Source organism: Squalius cephalus, assembly GCF_949319135.1.
Source record: "Squalius cephalus genome assembly, chromosome: 23".
Lineage (NCBI taxonomy): Eukaryota > Metazoa > Chordata > Actinopteri > Cypriniformes > Leuciscidae > Squalius > Squalius cephalus.
The window spans coordinates 31141134-31147133 of record NC_137144.1 but is presented as its reverse complement, the minus strand read 5'-3'; positions in this window follow the sequence as shown (position 1 = coordinate 31147133).

The following is a 6000-nucleotide window of genomic DNA, read 5'->3' as shown; positions in this document are numbered from 1 at the left end:
AGATGATGTATGAAGTTGCAGACAACCAGTACTGTGATCTTACCATTTCTACTGTAATTCTTTGAAAACAGTCATGTTACTATGGAGCTATTCTTGTGCCAATAAAAATGAACGTAGCTTTTCAAGAAACTAATGAAAATATAAATTGAAACTAAATAAATTATCTCTAAAACTGAAAAAGTATAAATCGCAGGCAAATTTTTTTACTTAGTTTTTAATACACTGCATGTTTTGCTAACTATTTCTCATATTTCAATCGCTGATCTGAACTTACAAATGCGCTTCCAGAGTTTTCATTTACGCTTCTGAAGTTTTCGTTTACGCTCCCTGAGTTTTCGTTCGCCGTTCTGACACATTTCTCTCGTGGGGGCGGGGCTAGTAGCAGTGTGTTCTCATTGGTTACTGAGCTTTTGATTGATGGCTTCGTGACCTGGAAGTGAAGACGTCAGTGGTGTGTTTATGTGTGGATGTGAGCGTCTGTAATCGCAGCTTTCTATTTCATTTTACTGATATTAAGTTATGTTTGTTTTTTAATTTTATCTGTATTTACCTGCTGCTACTACTTAGTTGGCAGAAGCTTTTTAGGAGCACAAGAGATCTATTCAGTCTATTCAGGTGTAATTGCACATTAAAGTACTGGATATAATAGGCCTACTTAAAATATTGTAGTGTCCAATGTTTTCGGAGAATATTTGTTTATTCCTGATGATTATTTTGCATGTTAGGCTGTGATTAGGTTCAGCTGTTACAATTTAAAGAGAATACTAGCAAACGTGTGTCATATATTCAGCCGTCAAGAAAGTCAAACTTCAACCAGGTAATCATGGCCATCACACTACTCATTGTTAGCATGATATACGTTTACACCATCAAAATTAATGATCACTTAAATAAGAGGAATTTAAACAATATGAAAATTACAGTCGTGGCCTGCTGTCAGATGATACAGACCTCAAAGGGCATTTCATTACATATGTCACACAAAGAATGTTCTTGTTGCCATTTTTTTTAAATTGATAATTGTATTTAGTTATTTCATATAATAAACACTATCTTCTAACATTTAAAATTGTAAATATATTTTAACAATCATCAACCGTTTCAATCGTGACTTATACAACCAGTTAAATAAATGTAATTGAAAATATGAATTCAAATAAATGTACATTTTTTATTGTCACTAAAGCATATACACAAGTATCAGTGAAAGTCTTGGATGCAATTATGTTGTGACAGGAAAGACCAGAATCCACAAAACATTAACTGCATAATATACATATAATGCACAGTATTCTGATATACATTACTATACAAAATGCACAATTACAAATTCATATACATTTTAAATGTTGCAATGATTCTTTGAGCAGTTCCTGTTGCAGTACAATAGCAAAGCAGTGACTGGACACAAGCAGTGCAAGGATAGTCCACCCAAAACATGAGCATTCTCTCATCATTTACTCTCCTTCATGCCACCCCAGATGTATATGACTTTCTTTTTCACATAAACATAGACAAAGATTTTTAAGGAAATAATCCATCTCTGTGAGTCCATAATACAAGTGGATTGTAACCCATGTACGTAAGACAGTTGGTCGGAAGTGAGTTTTAATAGTTAAAAGAGTCACATTATTAGTATATATTGTTTTACTTCAGAAGGCATTGATCATCCACTGAGGTCGCATGGATTACCGTCACGCTCACTGTGTGTGGTTTTTAAAGCGTCTTTAGGACTCGCAGAGATGGATTACTGTCCTTACAATCTTAATTCGTGTTTATCTGTAGAAAGAAAGTAAAATGCATCTGGGACAGCATGAGGGTGAGTAAAATAAGAGAGAATTGTATTTTTGGGTGAACTATCCCCTCAACATTCATATGCTGTTGGTATGCTAATCCAAGATCATCATAGACTAATAAGAATAAAGTGAAACCTCTTGTGTACTTGTGAACTGTGTTTGTTTTAATCTAGAGGAAATTGAAATATTTGCTAAATAGTTTATGTTGTGGCAAAAATATTCATTAAACAATCAATCACTGCGTAAGAGACACTCTAAAATTCAAATGATCATTAAAAAGTAGTTTATTCTTGCAAGAAGGCCCAGTTGCCACACAGAAGTCAAAAGTACAGTCTGTGAAACAAGTGCGACCAGGAAGGGAGGGCAGAGGAGTCTTTATACTGCTTTCAAGGTCTTCTGCTTACAGGCCCTTATCTAAACAAGGGAAGGTTTCTCTGCTAGTGATCTAATCCTGCTGAGTTTATTCTTACAAACTCACAAGTTCTAAATTGGACGGCCTCTGACCCTAGGGGACATAGGCACCTTTTCAATCTGCCTCCTCCTGACGTCTCACCTGTTTCCCAGTGTTTAAACGAAAAAAAAACACACACACACACACATTAGTCATATGTTGGCAGACCATGTACAGTCCAACAAAGAGTCATTTCAATGTCTTACTGAAAGTAAATGAAAATCAATACTGTAAATCAATGAAAATCTAAAAATTGCCATAATAGTTTATATTAAAATAAATCAGGTGTCTGAAGATCAAGATCCCAGTCATTCAAAGGTGATGTGTCTGAACAGAGTAAGATTATTGTCTGATAGGGACAGTGGATCTCTGGTACTATCACTCCATCCTCTGTGTCAGCATCAGGCTCATTCAGCAAAGTTGCTCCACTCCCTGGAAAATGAGAGAGGAAATGTATTATAATCTAACAATACAAACTGCTTTGAACTCCCCACACAGTAACAAGTTGCAGACTTAAAATATTTATTATATTTATATTTAAGGGATTTTACAGTACTAAATATTTACCTCAGAGTCAAGCAGCATTTATCATCTGTAATACTGTTGTGTAACCAGTAGATGGCTGTATAGCCCTATATATAAACATCTGGCTGTGCATTTCCTAGTTGCTGGATGTTTTCAGTCATAATTACTTGCATGTATTAAGTTTTTAATTTGGACATTTATGTATTATTAAAGACTATTAAAGATTTAACATTTGTCTCAGAAATGTTCATTTGAAGTGCACTTTTTTCATTATTATTAGTCAAATATGGACACAGAAAAAGCAATTTGTTCCTCATACTAGCTACATATAATAGCTTTATCAGTCATCTTTATCACACAAAAGTAATCAGAATAAATATTGCAACCAGGGCGATACTTCCAAATAATTGAGTGTTTACATATTACAAACAGAGACGTGTTCTGTGGTCAAGTCGTGTCTCTCCTCTTTCTAAAACTTTGCATCGCAAATTAATCAGCAATTGAGAAATTCAGGTTTAAATAGCTTTATTGGCATGGTAAAAAAGGCTTTACATTGCCAAAGTTGAATCAGGCAGTGATTGACAGCGCTCTGGTCCTATGGCATCAGTCATTGACTGATACACTACAGATACTGTACAGTACTAGCTCAATGTTGTTTGGGGTGGCTGGGGGGAAATATGATCTAATCGAAGACTGTAACCGAATGTAGATAAACAAGTCATGTAATGATTGGGCTAACAGTTAAATCAAGACAACACAGCTCAGCTGTATAATGTTATGGGCTCTCACTGAGCTCTAAAATGCCTCTCCACCTGAAAAAAGCCAGTATTGTTTTATAAATAGTATTAGTATAGTATTAAAAAAAAACAAAAATCAGACTTACCACGAGTAGGCTAACGTTATCCAGTATCCTCCTGATATAGCGACGATGACTAATGATAAATATCATTCGTCTGTACTATTCCTTCTATAAGAGATCATCTCATAGTGTAGCAGGAAATAAATACAGATATAAACTTAATATCAGTAAAATGAAATAGAAAGCTGCGATTACAGACGCTCACATCCACACATAAACACACCACTGACGTCTTCACTTCCAGGTCACGAAGCCATCAATCAAAAGCTCAGTAACCAATGAGAACACACTGCTACTAGCCCCGCCCCCACGAGAGAAATGTGTCAGAACGGCGAACGAAAACTCAGGGAGCGTAAACGAAAACTTCAGAAGCGTAAATGAAAACTCTGGAAGCGCATTTGTAAGTTCAGATCAGCGATTGAAATATGAGAAATAGTTAGCAAAACATGCAGTGTATTAAAAACTAAGTCAAAAAATTTGCCTGCGATTTATACTTTTTCAGTTTTAGAGATAATTTATTTAGTTTCAATTTATATTTTCATTAGTTTCTTGAAAAGCTACGTTCATTTTTATTGGCACAAGAATAGCTCCATATGTTGCAAGCCATCCATTTTGACAGTTGTTTCAACAAGTGGTTGAAAGTGATGCATTGTTACTGTATTAATTTGTCTCCTGCGGACTATATGTACACACTTTAGGAATAAAGCCTGGCTATGCATGCATTATTAAATGTTCTTGTAAGAGTTAAAAGATTCAGACAATATTCAATCTGATGTACACGTTTTATTAATTTGAAAGTTTCCGAATCCTTTGGGAATAAAATATATAAAATGACTTGATCATGATTAATGTTCCTGTTACACATGAAGATCATGAACTGACAGTCTAAACTGTGAAGCACAATATTCAGTACAGAGAAATATACGTCTCTTCAGGAGTTGTGAGATCCAGTCAGAGTGTACTTTGCTTTTAGAGTATATAAATATAAGTGCAATACATCAAGTGAAAAGTTAACAAATGAATTGTGTTCAGTCCGGTCATCAGTAGACCTCTCTGTTAGGACATATAAGATTTTGTCCTGATATTTAAAGTACTAAAACCCTATAGTACAAGAGGTGCAGACAGAGGACGTGGGAAATTAAGTGATGGTATTTGAATAGAGTTTACTGAGTAATCTTAGTCGCATAATCTTAATTGCCTCTCTATGATAAGTACCTTTGTCTTATCAGCATAAAATCAGATTTGCCTATTTTACTAGGCAAAGTAAAATTAATGCTTCACAATATTGTCCTGAGACCTTAAGATGACAATAAAAAACCTTATTTAAAAACCTTGAGATGACAATACAGCATAAAACAAGGAAATGCATGTTGAATATATTGCTAACACTCTACAATAAGGTACAATAACTTAAGTTAACATTAGTTCATGTATTAAATAACCATGAGCAATACATTTGTTGCTGTGTTTGTTAATCTTTATTAATGTTAGTTAAAAATACAGCTGTTCATTGTTAGTTTACAGTGCATTTACTAATGTTAACAAGATTTTAATGAAGTATTAGTAAATGTTAACATTAACAAAAAATAATAAAGGCTGTTCACGTGCAGTTCATTATTAGTTCATGTTAACTAATGAAACGTTTTAATAAAGTGTTACCAATTAAGACATAAATAAAAAAAATAAAAAAAGTATAAAAGTGAATAAAGAAACAACATGAATTAAGATGTCCGTGACTGCTATCCAGATGTCACACCAAAGGTGAGTAATCCTGATAAAATGCAGGGAAACAAGTGTTAATAATAATTTAACATCATACACAAATGGCAAAAACACTGGGTGCTCATTAAAATAGGTCTATTCACTATTTAAAGAACAATCTCGATGGGTATTGACCACAGATGATGGTTTTGCAATCATTAGCGTGATTGTAGCTGTGAGAGCTGTCTGTACCTTCAGCTAAAATACAACAAAACAAGCATCATTCTTCTTCATTTTTGACACGATATGGGACATCTGATTACAACAACACTTGCTTACATCAGTTAATAGTTCATAAACTATTGCTTCAACTGATCTCAAACTTCTTTAACTTCAGTTAACACAGAAATGATCGATTAACTGCACTTACCTCTGCTCAGCCATGAACTGGTCGAAAGCTGATGACGTAACATGTAGGTAGGCCCGCCCTCACGTGATACTGATTGGTCGACTGATAAGCTTAAATCTGATTGGCTAAAGAGTACGACTGCTCTGTGTTACGAGTGTTATGCTGCCAGGAAAGTCTCAAAAACACACACACACACACACATATCTAAGGCCAGGGCCGTGCACAGACCTTTTGAGGGGCATGTGCTGAAACTAAAAAA